Below are 24741 nucleotides of genomic sequence, written 5' to 3'. Positions count from 1 at the left end.
AATCAAGCAATGGCTTTGCAAACTTGTCAACACAATCAAGGGCTAACAAAAGAAAAAAATAGCTGGTTCCTGCCACAAGCACTGCGAGGCCTGGCCATCGGAAGTCAGCATCTGGAACCACAGTCAGGGATAAGTTCATAAGTGATAGGAGCAGAATTAGGCCATTTGGCCCATCAAGTCTACTCTGCCATTCTATTATGGCTGATCTACCTCTCCCTCCTAACCCCATTCTCCTGCCTTCTCCCCATAACCCCAGATACCCGTACTAATCAGGAATCTATCTATCTCTGCCTTAAAAATATCCATTGACTTGGCCTTCACAGCCTTCTGTGGCAATTAATTCCACAGATTCACCACTCTCTGACTAAAGAAATTCCTCCTCATCTCCTTCCTGAAGGAACATTCTTTAATTCTCAGGCTATGACCTCGGACCCGAAGGTCCACTTCACAGTTGTTATAGAGTCATAGAGTGATACAGCATGGAAACAGACCCTTCGGCCCAACTTGCCCACACTGGCCAACATATCCCAGCTACATTAGTCCCACCTGCCTGCTTTTGGCCCATATCCCTCCAAACCTGTCCTAGCCATGTACCAGTCTGTTTCTTAAACGTTGGGGTAGTCCCTGCCTCAATTACCTCCTCTGGCAGCTTGTTCCATACATCCACCACCCTTTGTGTGAAAAAGTTACCCCCTCAGATTCCCATGAAATAATTTCCCCTTCACCTTAAACCTATGTCCTCTGGTCCTCAATTCACCTACTCTGGGCAAGAAACGCTGTGGGGTCAAAAAATGCAAACATAAAAAAGTTGTTTTAAAACATTTTATGTACTTTGAATGTACATAATGGAGAATGCAGAAAAATATTTGCAAAGATGAGGGCAGACCGAGAGGTATTAATCATCACCAGCTCTAACATCTCCAACCCCACGGTAACTTTAACATCACCGAGATGAATGAGTGATAAGCATAATAATGATAGGGCCAAAACCAGATACCAAAAATACAGCACAGGCTATATTAATCCCATAAGAATTCTGCAGAGGAATTCATTACCCAGTGAGTAGCTAGAATGTGGAGCATGCCATCACATGGGGGGAGCTGAAATGATTGGTACAAGGAAGAGGATCAATTGACACTTGGATATCCAGGGATTGTTTCGGGATAGCCAACAGAGGTTTGTTGGTGGAGTTCCAGCCTGATTTACTTTATTTAGCTTTTTTTTTTAAGGGGTAACTATGTTGATGAGGACAGGATGATTAATATGATATACATTGGCATCAGTCAGGCCTTGGACAAGGTCCCACATCGAAGGTTGTCCAGAAGATTAGGGTCCATGGGGATGAAAGGCAAGTTGGCAAATCGGGTCCAAAATTGGCTTGGTAATAGGTGTCAGCGAGTGATGGTGAAGGGTTGCTTTTGTGATTGAAAGTGGGTGACTCGGGTTGATGATAGGACCCCGTTGGTTATTATATTTATTAACGATCTAGATGTAAATGAAGGGGATTAGGAAGTTTGCAGATAAGATTAAACTGGGTGATGTTTTAAATAGTTAAGTGGGTAGTCAGGGATAGAATGATATTGATCAGTTGGTAAATTGGGCAGAACCATAGCAGTTGGAATTTAACCCTGATAGTGTAGTGTAATGCATTTTGGAGGGTTGATGCACCATGACTGATAAGGTCCAAGGGAGTATTAAGGAACAGTGACCTTGATTTTCCACTCCAAAGATACCTGAAGGTGGTGGTATTGGAAGACACAGGATAGTCAAGTAGGCAGGCGAGATACCTGTCTTCATTGGGTGGAGCATACTATAAAACGGGGTGATTTTTTTCTGTAGCAAAGGTAGCGAAAACTGGAGCATATTGAGTGGATGGTGATGGCAAGTACTATCACATCTACGAGGCAGCTAGACCAGCATGTGAATTGCTAAGGCAAAGGGGGGCTATGGTCTAAGCCCTGGTAGATTAGATTAGATAGAAGGGTAGTTGATGGCTGGCATAAACATAGTGGGCTGAAGGGCCTGGTATTGTATGACCATGACTCCTTGACATGGGAAGGATTTGGGTGAATAATGAGAGGAAGGAGGTGGAAAGAGGCTTGAGTGAAGCATGGACATGATATGCTGAGCAGTCCTTATCTGTGCTGCAGTACAAGGAGATTCATAGGCTGGAGCTCTTGGTTGGAAGAGCTGCTGAGATCCCAGCACGAGAGGCCCGTCTGCTTGTCTGCTGTCTACGATAAAGTTTGGCTGGGTGGGGAGGGGTGTTCTGCATTATTTCGGTTGAAGTCACGGTGGATCAGAGGGAACCCCATTTTTATGTGGAATTTAATCTCACTGCGATTTGGGAAATGAAAGGTAACACGGGTTATTTTGTAAGCTAACATACCACAGTTGGCTTCATCTTCTCCATTCCAGCAATCTTTGATGACATCACAATATGCATTTTTCTTATTGATGCAGTATCCACTGGTGCATCTTGGCATGCTGTTTTCACACCATATGACTAAAAGTAAGCAAATTGGTTCAAGCAGTTAGATATTGGTTGTTGTATTGGCAATCTTTGTGGGTTTTGTGACACCTTCCTTGACTTAGTGCCCTGGACTCCTCTTTATAAATCTGCTCCACAATTTTATATTCAGATGCTCACAATTAGCATGTGTTTGGCTTGTGAGTGAGTCTAATTAGACCACTTACTGAAATCCTCTCTATATCTTTTAATAACAACAATGCTCTAATTAGGCAAACAATGTAAACGGTTTGGTAATTGATCATCTCTATCCAGCATGGCAACCTCACTGTTGTAAATAACCTAGATTGATTTCATACTCATAACTTATATGAAACTATCCTCCACTCTGCAGTTTTCTGGTGAAATAATTCTGCTTTTATCAGGAGAGATTGCAGTATTAGTTGCTTCCTCTACTGGTTAAATAGACTGTTTCCTGTGTAAATTGACCTTGTTTGTTGTACAATAGACTGTTTTGTATGAGCCCTGCACCACCTCCAACTCCCTGCTGGCAAGTTTCAATCTATTCCTTCTAAGTTTGAGATCACAATAATTTATGGATCTTGAGAGGTCGATGTGCTTTTTCTATGTAGCTTCAATCATGTTCATCAGTGATAGGAGCAGAATTAGGCCATTTGGCCCATCAAGTCTACGCCATTCACTCATGGCTGATCTCTCTTCCCATTTAACCCGATTCTCCTGCCTTCTCTCCATAACCCCTGACATCCATTCTAATCAAGAATCAATCTATATCTACCTTAAAAAGACCCATTGACGGCCTCCACAGTGTCTGTGGCAATGAATTTCAATCGGTGTGGTGTATGTTGACTGTGCCACATCATCCTGATGGGGAAATCAATGAAGAGTTCTAAAGTATTTCTGAGTCAGATAAGGTGTGACGTAGAAATATTCCCAGCCAAATGCTGCTCTTGTGCTTTCAGGGAGTGCTGCTGAAGTGTTTTGGAGGTGCTGCTGAACATTGTTCACAATTGTTTCCAACATAGGGAAGAAGACGGTTGGAAATTTGAAGGGACTGTAAGATTTGTGAAGTGCTCAGGCAGGTAGTCTTTCCAGCAAAGTAAGTTTAAGATGCTCAACAACTTGGGCTGAAGAACAAAACAAATGATTACCACAAATGCCAACAAATTACATCACCTGGAAAACACAATCCTCCATGGTGCCTCTGTGTATCTCACCCGATCTCAGGATCCAGATTACCTGCTGAATGTTTGCACTGAACCTACAGTGGAGTTGGTTGCAGTGGCAGCAGCTGGAACTGATGAAACTATTCACACTAAGACATACGGCTGGCTTAAACAAGACTTACTCATGGTGTTGAGTTGAACCTTCAGCTGTTGGCTGTTGGACAAGTTGATGGTACCCACTTCTTTGTGAAAGACTGCAGTAATTTCCTCTCCCCGAAGTCTCACGCTGCACATGAGGTGCATCCAGAAGCGGATAGCGGAGGAGACAGGACTGTGCAATGAGAAAAAGATACTTGAATGCAGCATTTGCCTAACTGACACTGGCCAGCTTGGCATTGGTTTGCTGTTTGGCCAGTGCTTTAAGCAGAAAGTATTGCATAACAGTGAACAGGGCAAAAGGAATCGTTTACTTAGAACAATTGATAATTTATCAAATATTTATTGATGTGCCTATAAAGCTGCCAGTATGAATTTCATTGTTCTGCTTGACAGCTGGTGCATTTGACATACAAACACTCTTGACAAGAGATATCTATCCAAACCCCGCTATCTCCATAAACACTAGTTCATCTTCTTATGATGATAACTGACTCAGATTGCTTCAATTACACTGCGGGAATTTTCTGGTATCCGCTTCTCACCTTATTCCAATGAGCTTTGTAGTTATATACGCCTTGTTGAATGTTGACTTTTTGTATGTAGTATTTATCTGACAAGACCAAAAAAATAGGTTACTCACATGGTTCTCATAAAAATACTAACTGAAATGAAATAATTCTACAAATCAGCGCAGTGGAACATATTTTACAGATTTGCTTCCCTGACAGGGAGTTTCTATTTTTTGGTTGAGGAGCTCATTCTCGGAGAGAATATGCTTTGGGGGTTGTGGACTGAGTCAAAGTCCAAAAGCAAAAACTGGTGGAAATGCTCAGCAGATGGCAGGCAAAATCCGGAATTCCCAATAAGCATTCCCGAAAAGAAAATAATTAATTTTTCCCCTTATATTTGTTGTAAAGAAATCAGGAGGCATGTGGCGAGCATGTGAAAGAATATTGAAACAGATCTCAAAATATATTGTCGGCAATGCCTCCAGGAGCCAATTATCAGAAGAACAAGGTAAATCCCCCACATTTGGGACAGGGGGTCGGGGAAACCCCTGGTTGTGAACTTGGCCATTTCACAGGTGTGTGGAAAATATTGCAACTTAGTAAGAGAATTAAATGTAACGTGTGTGTGAAGTAATCAGTAGATGTGAAGTAATCAGTATATGCTTGTATCAATAGTCTGGAGACAGCACTATGTTGAGTGTGAGTGTAATTAGTTACCTAGGAGCATGGTTATCCAGAGTTACAGAGATAACTAGTGGCTTAAGACAGCAAGATACCGATGTGGTGAAAAATGGTGATGAGAACTTGGAGGAAATGCATGAACAGTAAAAAAAAACAATTCCACGTTCTTCAGCACCTAATTGACTTAGTACTAATGACTTAAATGGTACACGATGGATGACATGGAAAACGGTATAATAGCAATGGGATGAAGGTGAACAAAATGGGTCAGAGCTGGACTTGACTAACAACGTAGTGCTCACTGGAGCGAAACAGAGAAAATAAAAGGAAGATGCGTCTTCAATATCGGGAGCCCCGACCGCCACAACGTGGCAACTCCAACAGCCTGGCCGCAGGACAAGACGGCAGGGAAGAGAAAAAGACATTCTGGCCTTCCATCACAGTGAGAAGGGACTGGAGGAGACTCACTGTGATGGATGTTTCTTTTTGTTTGGTGTTAGTTGTGATTGTATGTGTTATTGCATTTTTATTGATTAATCTTATTGGTCTTATTGTTCAACTGCGGGTAATGTTTCATTTTACTACACATTTATGTGTATGTAACAAATAAACGACTATTGATTGACTATTGACTTGAAAACAGGATTTAACTTCTTAACAAACCCTGGAAAAAGCACAAGAACCAGGAATTGTAGGGAGAACCCAGATCCAACTCAAAGCAAAGAAGATCCCTGAATTCAGGATTAAGAGAACAAAGGAAAGTCATAAATATGACCGAGATTGATTATTTCATGTCTTTATAGGTAATACATTGAGTTAGGTGTGTGTACTTTGCAATTTAAAATATGAATCAAGTTAGGTATACTTTTCACTGGTTTTCAGTGGCGGATCTCAACAATAAGTGTACATTCTAGCACAATAGAACTGGATTTAATGAATAGAGGTGTAACGGACCGCATGTAGACCCAAATGCAGCACACGGAACCAAGGAAGTAGTTTCAGAATGAGCTTTATTTCTACCTGCTCGTGGTCGGGGTCAGAAGACTGAGGCGTTCACCAGGGCTACGACGAGGCATGAAGGTCGGGAGCAGGCAGGGTCGGCAACGGGAAATCAGTCCAAGAGAGAATGCTGGAGAGTCTTGCATGAGGGCTAAGAACAATCTGGCAAAGAGTGTGTGTGCAGGAAGGGTTTATATGCTGGCTTGATTGGTGATCTGGAGCAGGTGAGTGAACAGGTGAGGGGAGTTGGCTTAACATGGTGGGCATGGCTGGCAGGTGAGTGAACAGGACAGACTGTGACAAAAGGTGAATAAGTGAGTGAAAACTTTCCTTGAGTGAAACATTTTCCAGAATGCAAAGCAATGCAAACACGTCATAATGAAGGAATACCTGTCCACTTCTTGAGACTTTAGAGATACAGCATGGAAACAGGCCCTTTGGCCAACTGAGTCCGTGCTAACCAGCGATCGCGATTAGCACTATCCCACACACTAGGGACAATTTTACAATTTTTACCTAAGCCAATTAACCTACAAACCTGTATGTTTTTGGAGTGTGGGAGAATGTACAAATTCTGTACAGACAGCACCTGTGGTCATGATCGAACCCGGGTCTCTGGCGCTGTAAGGCACAGCTCTGCCGCTGCACCCCTTGTGCTGCCTCTTCTCCTGAACCTCACACCCTCGTCCCTGTTCAGTTCAGGAAGCCCAAAAGACTTACCATCTTCTCAACAGCTTCAGCGATCCTCAGATAGTCATCTGACCTGGGGTCACTGTTGAGTTTGATGGAGATACTCTCCTTTACTTCCATCTCTCCCACAAAGTAGCATGTGGCTGTTGAGCTGTAATCGTTAGAACCAGTAGAACCAGTAGAACCAGAACCTGTAGAACCAGTCGTGTAGGAACCAGTAGAACCAGTAGAACCAGTCGTAGTGCTTGTTGGACGTGAGACATCACTGGTGGAGGTGGTGGCGTTTGTTTGGCGGCTGCTGCTGCTGCTGCTGCTGCTGATAGTGCTGCTGCTGCTGCTGCTGCTGCTGCTGATAGTGCTGCTGCTGCTGCTGCTGATAGTGCTGCTGCTGCTGCTGCCGCTGCTGATAGTGCTGCTGCTGCTTCCTTTAGTGCTGGTTGCAGCCAATGTACTGACAGGCCGATTGGGAGCAAAGCCATTGATGATCGTTGGGACCTCTGAAAGAAAGCACAGAATTTTAGTTAGGTCTCTGCGATTGTTTGTTTGATAGAAAATTAGTTCTTTATTTAAGGGGAGAAGCATTCACAAATTGCCAAGAACAGGGAAAGTGAAACACTCAGGATGTCAGGCAGTAGCTGGGGAAAGGTGCTTCCACTCAAAATTCCTTCCGGCTCAATCTTTCTTCATTCATCAAAGTTTTCACCCCAGGAGTCAATCAAATGCTTGCTCTCTCCACTGCTTACAATGCAAGTATGTCACTCTTCAAAATCTGGAGACCAAAACTGCGCAGGGAAATCCACGGTCTTTTCCCTAGGGCAAGAAAGTTGCAACAAAACTTCCCGCTTTTATACTTCAGACCCTTTGAAAAACAGTGCATTTGCCTTCCTAATTCCTCGCAGAGGTCGCATGTTAACATTTTATTTCATGTACTAGGTTTAAGAGATTCCCTTGTCGAAGATGGCAAGAAAATTTGAGTACGCATCTGCATTCCAACTATAACTATGAGCAGGCGTTGCTTGATGCATGTAAACACAAGGAACTGCAACTGGTGGTTTGTTAAAAAATGAGGAGCCATATTGTTGGAGGCACATATTGGAAACAGTGGTTTCAGGTATCAAGGGAGGGAAGAAATGCATACAGTTTATGGCACAGAATGGAGGTAATACGGCCCATTGTGAATGTGTTAACTTTGCTAAGAGTTGTCAATCTCACAGATCCTGGAATTAGGAATTATTCTTCAGGAGATAGAAATGAATCTCCAAAATACTGCTGCAATCGAACCTTGGAGAAAATTCAAATGTTAATAAATATTTTCTTGCCATCTTCTACAAAGGAATCCAGGGGTCCTAAAATGTGAAGCACAAAATGTGAGCAAATAATTAGACGGGCAAATGGAGAACAATGCAAACAAAGCACTTGGAACACAACTTTATAAAGAGAGATCCAAAGTGTAAAATCCTAGCAGCAATGTTTAACCTCCATAAAAAAAAAACATAATTCAGTCCAAGTTACTGTGTCCAATTTTAGGCTGCACAATTAAGGGAGAATGAGCAAATTTTGGAGAGGGGACAAAAGAGATTTTCTGGAATAGTTCCAGAAATGAGGAATAGTGTGATGTGTGGAAATATTGCAGTTATTCCTCCCAAAAAGATTAAAGGCAAGATTTGATGCCTGTGTAGTATTTAAAATTTGAATGGTTGTGATATGAATAAAAAAGTTTAAGATTCCTCCGCATTTGATAACCAGAAGGCACACATTTAAAATGATTGGCCAATAAAGAGAAGGGCCTCAAAAAAAGTCTGTATATGACAAGTGGTTATAAATTGGGTCGTGAGTGTAAATTGGGGTTCCATTCCTCGGGCAGGAGATGATAGCTGGAGGGTTCCTATTGAGGTGGCTTCCTAATTCACGGAACTCTGACTCTGGAGGTGGGCTCTAATGTGCCAAAGACATAGACCGCTTCTCAGATTGAATGGGGTTGCTGAGAGTGTGCAGAATGGTGGGGATTGAAACCTTGGAGAAAGCAGTCTCACTCTCCCCACCCTGGGCCTCAAGATTTGATGCTCAAATGTTCAAAGCTTCTCCTGGATCCCTTCAGGAGATGGGTTTCCTGAGGCCCAGGCTATTCAACCAGGCCATGTTGGACAAGTGACGGATATAGCTGCAGCTCAATGAAATATTTTAATGACTGATCCAACTTGGAGAGCCCCATGCCACCCATCAACCAGCTCCACCATTTAAACCAGAGGCAGAAATGAATATTGTGGAGGGAGGCTGGGTTGAGGTCTCAATTTTTTTTTACCCCCAATCATCTTATTCCAATCCTACCTCCAGACCCCAAACTCTGCACAGGAATGCAAGGTAGTTCTTTGTCTTATTCTTGACATTGTAATCCTGGTACTGCTGCCTGCTTTAGAGAGAGGTTTATTACAGCACTAAGTCATGCTGTCTTAGTAGCCCTAGTTTTCCACTCGGCTGGTTATCCCCACACACTTGAGGTCCTTGGTGGGAGGGTATCAGGCATTGAATTGTGAGAGTGTTTGGGAGCTGATATTGAGATGGCATACAATATTAACATCATGCACACAAATATGTTGCGAGACGTGTTCCATGTAATGAATTGCTTTCTCACCAAGAACACCACGAATCAGAGTAATGGTTCCAGCTATCAACACCAGGAGAAAGAATCCACTGATAATCGGAAGACATTTGTAGCAACAATTGGGGCATTTTCTCTTGGCAGCCTTCTCCTGTGGATACAGAGTGAGTCCATCACTACAGTACAATGTGCTTGAGGCATTTCCCTGCATCAACCATTGCGAATTCTACCGTTTACTCACCTGGAACATGTACAGGCAATACTTGTTATATCCGTGATCCATTCAATTTCCCCTTGCATGTGCTTCGAACTAGAAGTACCTCAGCAATATTATCCTTTGCCTGTCTGTTATCACCTGTACTCTGTGGCAGCACTGTTGCACTGAAACAGTGTTCAGGGGTTCAAATCCTGAAGAGACCCGAGTACAAAATCTAAACTGATGGTTGGATGAGTTTCTGCGTCACAATACCCCAAAGTACCCTGCTGCTTTCCTTGCTTATTTGTGAACATTTAGAGAAGCCTTTCGTTCATTTAACCCGTGAGGCTCCCAAAGCCTGTTGCACCACACATGTCAGACTGGAATCATGGATTTTCAATGTGGCGTACATGGTAAGAAAGAAACAGAAATTAGCTTTTTTCAGTATTGATTGCACTGTCAGCTATGCTGTCTTTCAACGGGCTTGTACAAAGTTTATGGTTCTGTTCCTCTCATGTAAAAGGAACAGATCCATGAACAGCATTAAAAATAGGCACAAAATTCTTGAATGGCTCAGTGGCACAGGCAGCATCTCTGGAGAGAAGGAATGGGTGATGTTTCGGGTCGAGAGGCAGGGGAGAGGGAAACTGGAGATATGGAAGGGTACAGAAAGAATGTAAATTGTGCAAACTACAGATCAAAGTAGACTTGCCTCTCCCGCTGTTACTCCAGCATTTTGTGTCTATCTTCGGTGTAAACCACCATCTGCAGTTCCTTCCTGCCCATGAACAGCATTGATCTGTTTAGACCAATATGAAAGGAACGGCGCTGTGCATTGTACCATTCATTTTGCTTTGGCCAACATTCTTGACTTATCCAATAGCATTAAACAGATTTTGGTCATTTATGTGCTTGCTGTTTGCGAGGTCAAAATGGTTGCCTCCTATCCTAAGTTCAATACTGTCTACAATTTGAAAATACTTTGGTGCTTTCTTTGTGCCTTGCGGGGTTATGGGGATGCGAAAAACACTTTACAATTTTTTTTCTTTGTAAGCCACATGGAGTAAGATGTTTGCTATCTAAGACACATAGTGCACCGGGTGCCTGGAGCCTTAGCAGGGTCGGTGAGGAAGGACTGTTATTTCTTAATACCTACACAAGTAAATAAACAGCAATGTTAGGCAGGGTGTTATGGCGCAGGGCTGGAGAAAGAAGATATCTCACATTTCGTTTAGACCCTTAGACCTATGGATTCCTAGGGGTCCATTCTGTAAATACAAGTTTTGTCAGGTGACATCTCTGTTTACTCCCATTGCCAACCAGAGTCTGCATCCCAAATTAGGGAAGCCACTAAAGACATCCAGTGGGAGTTGTGCAAAAACTAGGCCTCGTGAGGTGGAGCCGCAGGGGAAAGGGCCTGGAATGGAACTCACTCCCACCACCAACCTGGAAGAAAAAGGTAACGTGGAACTTAAACATTAACAGATTCCACTCCAAATTTTCAGCTCCACCTAGCAGTTTTCCTTGGTTCAGCCTCTGTAAGAAACTAATACTGAGCCTGAAAAAGAGGAGGGGGCAGCATCTACTACAGTCATGTTCCCGGCTAGAATGGTTGGGGGAGAAAATGGGATGAGAGGAGAGGGTGTAGTTTCATCAGGTGAACCAGAGGAGAAGGAGGGGGGTTATCCAAAAGGTGGGATTGTGCCATGCCAAGTCTTTAGAGATGGAACAGGGGTGAATAGATAACGTTAGATTTAACTTTGGAATCTGGACACAACTATGCACCCCTGAACCATGTTTGGGAGAAAGATCCGGGACCATGAATGACCAGCAACAAATCAAGATGGCGTGTAGCTTAGAGGGGAACCTGTAGATGTCGGTTTTCCATGCACTTGCTGCCCTTATCCTTCTCGGTTGTGGAGGTTGCACATTTGGAAGGTATTGTTGGAGTAACTGCCAGTGCATTTTGTAGATGGATCACACAGCAGCTACTGATGAGAAAAAGAATGATGAGGGAGATTGATGAGGTGGCCATCAAGTTGGATGGTATCCTGCTATTATTTGTTTTATAAAGAGTAAGGATGGGTGATTGTTGTTTTGTTTGAGGAACCCACCTCTCTCATGAGGTACCGTAAGTTCAATCCTGAATCAAATGCACTTGGATTATTGTGTTCCGTTTTGGTCACCCTACAATAGGAAAGATGCCATTAAGCCGGAAAGGATTCCGAAAAGATTTACATAAACTCAAGGATCTGAGCTTTAGGGAGAGGTTGGGCAGGCTAGGATTTATTCTTAGAGTGCAAGATATTATATAAAATCAAGGGGAGAATAATCAAGTCTTATATAAAATCAAGGGGAGAATAAATAGGGTAAATGTACAGAATCTTTTTTTCCCTGGGTGGGGAAATCAAGAACCAGAAGGTACAGGTTTAAGATGAGAGAGGTAAGATTTAATAGAAACCTGAGGGGAAACATTTCCACACAAAGACTGGTGGATATATGGAGGTAGATGAGTTTGGTACAATAGTACCAATTAAAAGATATTTTGACAGGTATGGTAATAGGAAAGATTAAGACTGATATAGGCCAAATACAGGTAAATGGGACGAGGTTAGATGGAAACCCTTGGTTGGAACGGACAAATTGGGTCAAAGGGCATGTTTCCATGCGGTAAGACTCAATGATGCCAATAACTCAATGAAATGACACAGGTGAAAAGGATGGCAGTGATAATACTGGATGGCAATGAATAGACACAGCCAAAGCCTCGCATCTGCCAGTCAGCTCTGTCCCCATTATCTATCCACAGGTTTTATTGACTTGAAATATAAGATGGGCAACAAAAGGCGGCATTTAATGTCAGCAACCATGATAATCGTGCTGAGAGAAGGCCTCATTATTTTATACTTCCTCTTTAAGATCATCTTCCTGGTTTACTAACTAACTTGTGTGAAGGCTGAAATCCCAAACTGTAATCTGTTGCAGCTCAAGGATTACATGAGGTTGTAGTTCGGGTTTTTTTCCCCAAAACATGCATGAATGCACACGGTTAATATTATTGGAATGAAGTGCCGATATTACTGAGCCATTAATCCAGACAGTCTCAACCAATAATCCATCCGATTAGGAATCCAAATCCTATTATGGCAGTTTAAACACTGGAAATCAGTTTCTAAAAATCCTGAAGCAATTAGCTTGCTTCAGTCAGTGACTATGAAGTTATTGCACTGATGATTAACTAATGTCCTTTATAAATGAAACATTCTGTTGGCTTCCATCTGACTCCAATCATAGACAATTTATTGTATTCTGAAATGTCCATACAATTTTTGAGTTGAACAGTACCAAATCATAAAAATAGAGCTTTTCAAATTATATTCACATCGTTGACTGGTGCCTTGTGTGGCTGTTTTGATATGATGCCTGGAGAATTTGGGGAAGTTTTCATATAACATATATTATGTAAAGTTTCTATATCTAAATGGTAAGAGATGGCAGAGCTCTGAGATACAGAGGGATCTGGGGGACCTAGTATGTGATACCAAAAAAGACTAGTAGTGTAGGAAGGAACTACAGATGCTGGTTCAAACCGAAGATAGACACAAAAAGCTGGGGTAACACAGCGGGACAGGCAGCATCTCTGGAGAGAAGGAATGGGTGACGTTTCGGGTTGAGACCCTTCTTCGGACAAAAAGCTAGTATGTAGGTTCAGCATTGAGATATAGATGAAGTGACATTTTGCTCTCCCAATGGATCTTTGAAACTTTCTTTTTCAAAGGACAGTGAAAGTAGAGTCTTTGAGTATTTTCTAAGGTAGAGGTGTATTCGTGATAAGCAAGTGGAGCAAAGAATCCCCCAGGTAGAAGGCAGGTGAAGTGATGTTGTAATCAGATCAGCCATGATTTTATTAAATGGCGGAGTGTGCTTGAGCGGCTTCAGATTCATATGTTTTTTTGTTTCATCAAATGTCATAATTAGCAACGAGTGTTGTAAGTAAAAGAAAACTTATTATGATGCAATATCTTTCACTGTATCAATGAATCCCACAACATCCAATAAAGGACATAGCAAAAATGGCAGAGGGCGTATGTACAGCACGCTCAAACACAGCCTTGTGATAATGATCAGATAATGTTTTTCTTTTAAATGTTGCTGAATGAGGGATAAATATTGACCTTAACACTGGGGATTATTCTCTTTGAGACAGTGCTTCAGTGAGATCTATTTCAGATAGACAGTTTCATGGTTTCGAAGCTCAGCACATCAACTCCCCCTCCCTTTCCCAATCTGACCTTTCTGTCCTGGGTCTCCTCCATTGTCAGAGTGAGGCCCAGCGCAAATTGGAGGAACAGCACCTCATATTTCGCTTGGGCAGATTACACCCCAGCGGTATGAACATTGACTTCTCCCACTTCAGGTAGCCCCTGCTTCCCCTCTCTATCCCCTCCCCTTCCCAGTTCTCCTACTAGTCTTCCTGTCTCTGACTACATCCTATTTTTGTCCCGCCCCCTCCCCTGACATCAGCCTGAAGAAGGGTCTCGACCCGAAACATCACCCATTCCTTCTCTCCAGATATGTTGCCTGTCCTGCTGAGTTAATCCAGTTTTTTTGTGGCTATCTTCAGTTTTATGGTTTAATGTCTCAGACAAAGGGCACCAGCTATTGCAGGGAAGCTCCCTCAGAGCTGAGTTGGAACATTGGTGTTCACGATTCTGGTGCAAGGTTCAACCAATAACCTCTGACTCCAAAGTACAAATGCTTCCAGCTGAATCACAGCAGAGATCTTCAAAAATTCAACTGGCATGCTCTCCTTACCAGTCAGTGCAAGGGAGCATAAGGCACCCATTCAAACATGTGGCATTCATACGGTACAAAAATAGTGGTTTTATTCACTTCTGACATGGGCAATAAAAGCTGGTTATTCAGCAGCACCAACTAATACACTCGAGTAACCAGCACGTCAGAGGAAGCCCTCAGGCTGCCAATGGGCTAACCAGCATGTTTGTTTAACTAGCATTAATCAGAGCCGGTATGTTCCAGGTAATCAAGCTTTTACTATGAAGAGCAATTCCACAATCCTGGATCACAACCATGAATCCTGGTGAGGAATGTAAATCCCTGTGGACCTCTTTCCAATTCGGAGTGGGGCTCCAGGATCACTGTTTTGTTCTAACAGAGTGAAGTATTACTTATTGTTTTTGTTTCAGGATGAGATGAAAACTTACCTAGCGCTGAATGCTGGATCTGATGCTGACTCAGGTGCAGTATCCAAAAATGGAGCATTACTAATGCAAATCACCACTGAGGGAAGAGTACATGGGGAACACACAGAATATACACAATGCAAAATCCCTTGTGAATATACACCATGCAGGAGAATTGATAACAAATAAATTTACCGTTGCAGTTTGCTGGCTTCTCTTATTTCTTGGAGTCTTTCTGATCTTTGTGTTTTTCATCTGTAAAGTTTCAGGAAAAGAAAACAGTAAATGGGGGTGAAATGCTAGATGCTGAGAAGCATCCAGTCCTTAATGACCAACTCAAACAGTCCCATCTCCAACAAGAGAGTATGAAAGACCAACTGTTGACATTCAACACCATCACCAAGTCTCAGCGAAACGATTGCGCTTGGTCTCGCCGATATACGGGAGATAATTTTTTTAAATTTTTAATTTTTTTAAATTTCAAAATATATTTTATTCGAGAAATAATTATATATAATACATGGTCCTTACAAAACTCAATCCGACTTTCCCGGCGGCTATACATACATTCAATACTGTTTACACAAATTACACAATTTACACAAATTACACCCTTGCCACTCATGTGGCCCACTGGCATGAAATCCCTTCCTTTACCTTGAGGGGCGTCTCCAGCACACCTTGCCCCCCACGTCCAGCAGCGGAAGGACTAGAAATGCTTTGAAATATTCATACTCTCTGCGGTATCCTGCATTGAAATTGCTTTTTAATCAATGCAAGTTTCAGACCAAAGCCTCTCAGAAACTCCTTTGAGGGCTTTTTGTATGGAGTTTGCATGTACCCTCTATGACTTTGTGAGCATCCTCTGAATGGTCTGGTTCCTCCTGCAACCCCCAATATTCCTGTACTTCCTGTGTACTGTATGCGAGTTACATAAAGCTGCCTGCATCTATGGAAGCAATTACAAGACAATTTGATTGTTGGTGGCTCGAGCCTAGCTCTGGACTAAACACTGGAAATGCTGGTCTGAAGAAGGGTCTCGACCCGAAACGTCGCCCATTCCTTCTCTCCCGAGATGCTGCCTGACCTGCTGAGTTACTCCAGCATTTTGTGAATAAATACCTGGAAATGCTGGAAATGGTTAGCAGGTCAGGCAGCATCTATAAAAAAGAGGAACAGGGTTAATTGTTAAAATTAAGGACCCTTTATCAGGAAGGGGAGGAAATAAATGAGTTTTAAGTTGCAGAGAGGATGAGGTAGAGGCAGAAAAGACAAAGAAAATACCTCTAATATACTGTATATAGGATTTCCAGGGTGGTGAAGTGAGAGAGAGGGAGAAATTTCAATTTGAGATGGGTGCTTATATTTATACTTACACAGATTTTGATATTAAAGAATATTTAAATCTGGACTGGTTTAACATATTTCTCCTCTGAATAGATTGATTCAGGTGTAATTAAATTATAGTTTTGTTTAGTTTAGAGATACAGCCCGGAAACAGGCCCTTCGGCCCACCGAGTCCGCACCGATCAGCGATCCCCACACATTAACACTACTCCATACTCTAGGGACTATTTTTGTTTACATTAATACATTTATATCAAACCAATTAACCTACAAACCTGTACGTCTTTGGAGTGTGGGAGGAAACCGAAGATCTTGGAAAAAGCCCACAGGTCATGGGGAGAACGTTCAAACTACATACAAGCAACCATAGTCAGGATTGAACCTGGGTCTCTGGCGCTGTAAGGCAGTAGCTCTACCGCTACGCCACCGTGCCGCCCGTAAATATTCATATACATGTTTCAGCATAACCAGGAAACTATGGGCGCATGATCTTTTAATAATTCAATTGACTCAATAAAAGGACATGTGATTTAAATACTTAAGCTAACTCAGCATATACACTATTATCGCTTAACATACCCAGCTAAGATGTGAAGTACTCATCTATGGCATGTGACAAAGAATTGTTCAATCAACAACAAGTGGATTTGTAAAGCATCTTTGAAAAGGGGAGGAAAACTTTGCTAATCTGGAAATTGGACCTCTTTCCAAATGCCCCAAAGCACTCTGTCGCCAGTGAAAAACATATGCAAATATATCACTGTGTTGTATTGGAACCGTGACAGGACATTTGCAGGTAGAAAGCTCTCATTCACTGTGATGTGATTGAGATTAGGTCACCCATGTTAGAAATGTTGATTGAGCAATAGCTATTATTTAGAACACAGGCAATTTGACCTGTTCCATCCATGCATGTTGTTTGATGTGCAGTGTGAAAGGTGGCACTTCTGCCTGTTGGACCACATACCTTGTCTGCAACACTCCATATTTAGCTGCACCTCTATCCGAGGCGTTCCACAAAACTTCCATTCCACCCAGTTACGCAGAACGTCGCCTAGGACATATGTAGTCCAGAAAACTAGTTCACCGACTAGAGAGTGGTCCCCAGCTACCAGCTACCGCATTGGGGACTATCTTTAATCAGACTTCACGGGATTTATCTTGCACTAAACATTCTTCTCTTTAACGTGCATCTGTTCACTGTGGATGGCTTGATTATAATCATGTATGGTCTTTCCACTGACTGAACAGCACACAACAAAACAGCTTTCCACTGTACCTCAGTACACTTGACAATGAAGGAAGAAGTAATTAACAGTACATTGAGTGACACTTACTCACTAATAATCACTGAAGCCCAGTTTGGATTATGCCAGGACCAGTTATCTCTCAACATGTCACACCCATGGACCTAAAAAACTGAATTCCAATGACAACCTTTGACTTCAAGAAGCTTTATTTATTTTCCAACAAGACGGGCGTGGACCCGTTGGGTCCAAAGCTCTCCTGCGGGGACTCCTGCAGGCGCGGGAACCACCATTGGGTGCAAACCTCTCCTGTGGGCCCAGCAACCCACACCCAACTGATCCAAAACACTCTAGCAGCAGGAGACCTCTCCTCACACCTCCCCCTCATTGGCCGCCACTCCCGTCAATCATGCGGGTCCCGCCCCCCTCCGAGCAGCAACCCTCCCTCAACCGCGCATGCGTGGATGCGGCGGCCATGTTACGTAAGTATTAAAGTTTAAAAGGTGATTTTTAGATCTCTCCTGGCAACCCTCCGTGCAAACCGCTCCTGCGGGTGCAGCAACCCCCATTGGGTGCAAACCTCTCCTGCGGGCCCGGCGACCCTCCCCCAACTGACGATCCGTGGACCCGTTGCCGGCCGGGGAGTGTCCCCCGGGGCTGTGGGCGGGTGAGGGGGGACAGGGAAGAGGAGAGGGAGCCACTCACCTCGGCCCTGTGTGGCCAGCACTGCGGCCAGTGCGAGCCGTGGACCCGAAACCTATCCTGCAGCTCGGCGATGAACGATGGCGACAGCCATCTTGTTTGACCCTCTGCCGCCGTGCTACACCACGGGATGAAGGTCAGGCGCAGGGCACACCGGGATGGGCGTCGGTCCTCCCGGTGGGGGTGAGAATGCATTTATTAAGGTTTGTAAGTTAATTGTTTTTAAAAAGTAACAAAACTTGATTTATTGAGACCGCGGGGAAATGGTGAGTAGGGTGGGCCTAAAATGGTACCGTTTTGGCTGTATTTCGAGAACAAATATATCCACAAATCGACAAACAAGATGAGAGTTTTAGTAATATACTAGACAAAGTGGACCCGTTGGGCCCAAACCTCTCCTGCATTGGTGCAGCACACTGTCCTCCCCTCCCCCTCCCCTCTCCCTTCTCCCTCCCTCCCTCCCTCCCTCCTCCCCTCCTTTTAAACTTTAAAATGTGAATAACTTTTAAAATATAACACCGATTTCAATAAAACTACTTGCATTACCACTAAAGTGACAACAGTGAGTAAGGTGGGCCTAAAATTGTTGCGCTATCGTGTACCATTTTGGCTGATGTTCAGTCACAAACAAGATAACAAACGAGAGTTTTAGTATATAGATATACTAGACCAAGTGGACCCTTTGGGCCCAAACCTCTCCTGCTTTGGTGCAGCACCCTCTCTCCCCCCCTCCTCCCCTTCCCCCTTACACCACCCCCTCAATCCCCCTTATCTGCCCTCCTCCCTCCCTCCACCCCCCTCCCTCCCTAGGATATAGATTTAAACTTTAAAATGTGAATAACTTTAAAAATATAACACTGATTTCAATGAAACTTCTTCCATTAGCACCAAAGGGACGACGGTGAGTAAGGTGGACCCAAAATTGTCATGCTATTGTGTACCGTTTTGGCTGTAGTTCAGGAACAAACAAACAAACAAGAGTTTTAGCAGACGGACGGACGGACGGATGGATGGATGGATGGATAGATGTTTAATATCTTTGAGAATGGAATTGGCTTATTTTTGAATGAGTTTTCTTGCCAGTGTAATATAAAGACGACATTCGCATAAGAAGGAGAATAAGAGGTAATTCCAAAGCTGGGGACACCTTGGCTGCAACCATGGCAACCAGGGGTATAAAGGGAAGGAGCATGTTTAGTCGAATTATATTCTGTCCCGTGCCTTGCGCATTTTCATTGAAGAAGTGATGCACTGTCAGAAGTGCCGCCTTTGCACATCAAAAGTCCGTTCTCTCAAATGGATGCAAAAGATCAAATTGCCAGAGTTCTGAACAACAGTTATTGCTCAATCATCATTTCCAACACAGATTATTCAATCACAATCACATCACAGTTAATGGGAGCTTGCTACCTGCAAATTCCCTGCCATAGTTCCAATAATGACAACAGCGACATGTTTTCAGAAGTAGTGCTAACATTTCTAGTCATTGGTAGTTTGCAGGACTGAAGGAAGATACAGAGGAAAGGAGTAGGGTACTAGAGGACTTTGACAAATGGAGGGGAATTTTTTAATTAAATTGACGCTAGCCCTGAATCTGATGTGCGTTGCTGAGCACAGGTGTGATGGGTGAATTAAATGGTTCAAACTATTGCATAGAACCCAGTTCTGGCAGCTGCACTTCAACCTGATGCTTCATGAAACCATTGGTAATCAACATGCTAAAATTATACATTTGACCCTTATTTCAATAAATTAAATTGAATAAGTTAAATACATAAATAAACTCAATAAATATCCAAAATATTTGGCCAATCCATAACATATTCAGCTAATTTAATACAAAATGCAAATACTTCAATTAATCAACAAGCTGATTCAACAAACTAGTTAATGCTTTACCAAATGGAGAAAATATGCAATGTACTGATAGTGAAAATTGTCCATTGTCAATTATTTTAATATACTTAGCCAATATTCAATATATGATCGAAGACACACATAAAAAGCTGGAGTAACTCAGCATCTCAGGAGAAAAGGAATAGGTAACGTTTTAGGTTGAGACCCTTCTTCAGACTTTTCTTCAGTCTGAAGAAGGGTACCCACCCGAAACATCACCTATTCCTTTTCTCCAGAGATGCTGCCAGACCCGCTGAGTTACTCCAGCTTTTTGTGTCTGTCTTCGGTTTAAACCAGCATCTGCCGTTCTTCCCCACACATTCATTATATGTTGATGCTTTTGATATACTGCCGTGACAAGTTTAAAAATGTTTCAGTGCTGGGTTATTTTTTTGTAGATATAGGGAAGCATATTTAAAGTATACATTATCAGACTCCAGCAAAAATCTTATCAATGATATTACCGTGCAAATTGCCGGTCCTTGCAGAAAATCCAAGCTCAGAAACAATCTTAATGAACATCAACCTCCGCAGATCCAAGTAAAGGTGAATCACTCTGGGACCAGTCAAGTCCCAATCTCATCTGCGTTTAATTGTGGAAAGGACAACTGGGCAATTGAAAGCATACAAATGGAGGAGGGCCATGTAGCAGAGAATGGGTCAAGCCTCACTGAAAATAAACAACTGGTGGTTTTCTAACTTAAGCTCTGTGAAGCCTTTACCAGGCAAGCATAAATTGGCTGTTAAACTGTATCACAGAGGTTCATAAGATCCAGGCCATGGTCTGATAACATTCTCCTGCTGACATATTGTGATGCTGCTTGACTGCCTGTGCTCTTCCAGCATTGTTTTTTTTTAAATGTTTTCTTATCCTCAGGTCAAGTTTATTGTCATAGGTACAAGTATGGTGAATACAGGCACAAAGAACAGGCACAGTGAGTACAGGCACAATGCCTACTCCCAATTCCTCCATCTACGCCACATCTGCGCCCAGGATGAGGTGTTCCACACTAGGGCATCGGAGATGTCCTCATTCTTTAGGAAACGGGGGTTCCCCTCTTCCATTATAGATGAGGCTCTCACTAGGGTCTTCTCAATATCCCGCAGCACCGCTCTTGCTCCCCCTCAACCTATTTGTAACAAGGATAGAGACCCCCTTGTCCTCACCTTCCACCCCATCAGCCGTCGCATACAACAAATTATCCTCCAACATTTCCGCCACCTCCAACGGGATCCCACCACTGGCCATATTTTCCCATCTCCACACCTTTCTGCTTTCCACAGAGACCCTTCCCTCTGAAACTCCCTGGTCCACTCGTCCCTTCCCACCCAAACCGCCCCCCAGGTACTTTCCCTGCAACCGCAGGAGATGCAACACCTGTCCCTTTACCTCCCCCCCAGACTCCATCTAAGGACCCAAACAGTCTTTCCAGGTGAGGCAGAGGTTCACCTGCACGTCCTCCAACCTTAACTATTGTATCCGCTGTTCCAGATGTCAACTTCTCTACATCGGCAAGACCAAGCACAGGCTCGGCGATCGTTTCCCTGAACATCTCTGCTCAGTCCATCTCAACCAACCTGATCTCCCGGTGGCTCAGCACTTCAACTCCCCCTCCCATACCCAATCTGACCTTTCTGTCCTGGGCCTCCTCCATTGTCAGAGTGAGGCCCAGTGCAAATTGGAGGAACAGCACCTCATATTTCGTTTGAACAGTTTACACCCCAGCAGTTTGAACTGACTTCTCCCACTTCAGGTAGCCCCCTGCTTCCCCTCTCTATCCCCTCCCCCTTCCCCTTCCCAGGTCTCCTACTAGTCTTCCTGTCTCTGACTACATCCTATCTTTGTCCCGCCCCCTCCCCTGACATCAGTCTGAAGAAGGGTCTCGACCCGAAACGTCACCCATTCCTTCTCTCCTGAGATGATGCCTGACCCGCTGAGTTACTCCAGCATTTTGTGTCTACAATGAAAATCTTGCTTGCAGCAGTATCACAGGCACATAGACTCAAACACACAAAAACATCAATTACTCATAAAATACACATATTATACAAGACAGTGAAAAGAAAAAGTATGCAAAAAATCAAGACATTAGTACAAAACATAATGAGAAAATAGGTCCATGATAGGACAAGAGGTGGTCCATAATGTTCTGTTGCCCAGGTAGGATTAGGGTTGGCCAGGGTGTTCCAAGAACCCGGTTGTTGTAGGAAAGTCGCTGTTCCTGAACCTCGTGGCGTATGCATTAAGGCTTCTATACCTCCTGCCCAATAGTAACAATTAATAAAGGTATGACCTGGATTGTGGGGAACCTTAATTTTAGATGTTACCGACTTGAGGCAGTGCTGGGAAAGACTGTGTCTGTGATGGACCGGGGCTGAGTCCACCACACTCTGCAGCCTCTTGCGTTCCTGTGAGTTGCCAAAACAGCTCATGATGCAAACAGTCAGGGTACCTTTTACAGTGCATTTGCAGAGGAGTGTGAGAATATTCAGCGACATGCTGAAACTCTTTAAACATGCGAGAAGATCGATGCACAGGCAAGCCTTCTTTGTGATTATATTCCTTTTCTTGTTTTGCCCTGAAGTGGAAATAGTTTCTCTCCAGACAAGCTATCAAATGCTTCGGAAATGACAATTAAATCACTTGTCCATCACCTATCCTGAAGAAATACAAACCAAGTTATTGCACAGGGTTGCCATGTTGCAAAGGTGCAAATTGCACACAACTCTTTCCACTTTGCTCCAACAATATGCCTGAGCTGCACAAGAGCGCCCTCTCATGCACTGAGGTAGTACTATTCCTCCTCCTAATAAAAGACCCAAAGTGCTGGAGTTACTCAGCGGGTCAGGCAGCGTCTCTGGAGAACACCGATATATTACATTTTAGGTCTGGGCCCTTCTTCAGACTGCAGAAATGCTTTTAAAGTTGGTCTTCCATTGTAAGGTGGAATCCACAAGCAAATGCTGCTGACTGTCATATTCTGAGATGCAGAACCACTTGCGTTGAGAAACCCTGTCGGTTGGTACAACCACTGCAAAGGCTCTTTGGGGAATGACCACAATCGAGGGTCACTGAGGGACTGTGTTCTGTGGAACAGTCTCTCAGATACTTCATGGGTGCATTGATTGCTATGGAGCAAACATAGGTGGTGTTGACTCATTGTAAGAGAATGCATTGGATTAATGGTGCAGTGGAGAGAAGGACATGCCCTGATTGTATGTAGTGTGTATATATTATGAATTAATTATATATTAGAAATAAAAAAGAGCTGACACTGCAGAGCTACTTACTCACTGTTACCATGAATTTAAACACAGCTGCAGATTGGATAAGCAGAGCTGAAACAGATGCCAATGTGATAGAAGTCCCTGCACCTACCGAGCGTACTAGTGTAGACCTCACCTCAAAGACATCACCATCAACTGAGTAGTAACCTTGCACCAGTGCATTGATGTTTGTGGTGCACACATCACACCTAGATTTTGTATTCGGGAGTTGGATGAAAGCTTACAATTTATTAACTCTGATGCAAGAATGGTAACAGTGAGCTGTAGCAGTTTTTTTTGCTATGTATGAAAAATAGACTTTAACCTGGAGCAGAATATGAATGTAACTATTCACAGGTTGTATAGTTTCGCTCCAAAAGCTCACGTTGGTCCATGATATGCATGCCTAGCTGATGGTTCAGCCCTTGTGTTTTTAGTTTTTCAGTTGTAAATTGGGAGTTACTGGTCCTGGCAATGATTGTCCTTTGAAGGAGACAAAAAGCAGGTGTCAAAATGTTCAAGTGGCGTGTCATTAAAAGGGCCGCTTAAGTCAAACCAGAAAACCTGCAAAAAACGGACTAATTTCCATCAGGAGCGGCCTACACCCAGTCTGTGCACAGAAACCTCGGAGTCAGGGGAGCTCATTCGTCCTTCCAAACCTGCTTCACCATTCAATCGAATAAAGGAATATATTATTATTATTATTAATACGATCATAAGTGATTCTCTGTCTCCATACCCCTCTCTATCCACACACCCTCATTCCTTTTGAATCTGAAAACCCATCTGCAGTAAAACTGATAATCCAGCACCCTCAGGGTTTTGGTGGTGCTAGTCAGGCAGGTTTACCCGATAGTTGGATATTATTCCTATTGCTACATCAACAACTTTTAAACAGCTTTGTGTAGTTGTCACACAGAAGTATAATGAATTTGCCAGCCAACCCTTAGTGTTTAAAGGTCGCGTGGGAAACAGGCAGTGGCTAAATATAAAGTCATTCTGTTTGGTAGCGAAAACTGAAAGGCGGAGTATTATTTAAATGGTGGTGGATTGGAGCCACTATTAGTTAACCCAGTTAGGTAAGTGGTAGGAGAACTTGGGCCAACATCATGAATATGTGAGAGACAAATGTTATATGGAAATACATTCCCTTTATGCCAAGTACATATTTTCTCAGGTAAGAAGAATATTACCACCGGGTGGTGCCGTACATGGCAACCTCATCAACAGCCTGCATCGTCTTTGCTGTTTTGGTCTGTGTTTTTCAAAAATCTTTTTCATCTCGTTCCTTGATGGACATGCGACTTTTACATCGTATCTCCGTCTGCACTGCGGCTTTAGCATCGTAGTCCCTTTGTTAGGGATCGACTGCGGGAGCTCCAACCGCAGGAGCTTCGCTCGCCGACTGCGGGAGCTTCGATTTCCCCGACTGCGGAAGTTTAGATTGTTCTGCCCGCGGGAGAAAACATATAAGCTATTTGCCTTCCATTACCGTGGGGAATGTGAGGCCGCCGAAGAAACAAGTCGGACGTGCTGCCTGCACTGGTGAGGACTCGGAGGGAGTGCCGTGAGTGCAGTGATCTCGGTGTTT

General features: G+C 43.3%; 1 protein-coding gene and 1 long non-coding RNA gene across 3 annotated transcripts in view; one reads left to right on the top strand and one right to left on the bottom strand.

Moving 5' to 3' along the window:
- Positions 1–7092: 7092 nt before the first annotated feature.
- LOC144606434 (uncharacterized) lies at positions 7093–24736 on the bottom strand. Its single transcript, XR_013548946.1, has 4 exons — positions 24643–24736; positions 14887–14946; positions 9325–9442; positions 7093–7187 (listed from the first exon to the last, which is right to left on the bottom strand). It is a non-coding gene; the product is annotated as an uncharacterized LOC144606434 (long non-coding RNA).
- LOC144606430 (NADPH--cytochrome P450 reductase-like) overlaps positions 24165–24741 on the top strand; it is a 70796-nt gene continuing 70219 nt past the window's right edge. Inside the window, exon 1 of one of the 2 annotated variants that reach the window (XM_078422504.1) lies at positions 24165–24229. The gene's annotated coding sequence lies outside the window, so the exon portion shown is untranslated. Of the gene's footprint in view, positions 24230–24698; positions 24718–24741 lie in introns of those variants that run through there. The other variant, XM_078422506.1, reaches the window with a different exon arrangement.

This window comes from Rhinoraja longicauda, chromosome 26 (genome assembly GCF_053455715.1).
Source record: "Rhinoraja longicauda isolate Sanriku21f chromosome 26, sRhiLon1.1, whole genome shotgun sequence".
Taxonomy (NCBI): domain Eukaryota; kingdom Metazoa; phylum Chordata; class Chondrichthyes; order Rajiformes; family Arhynchobatidae; genus Rhinoraja; species Rhinoraja longicauda.
Note: the sequence above shows the minus strand (reverse complement) of the source record. Positions and strands in the feature narration are given on the sequence as shown.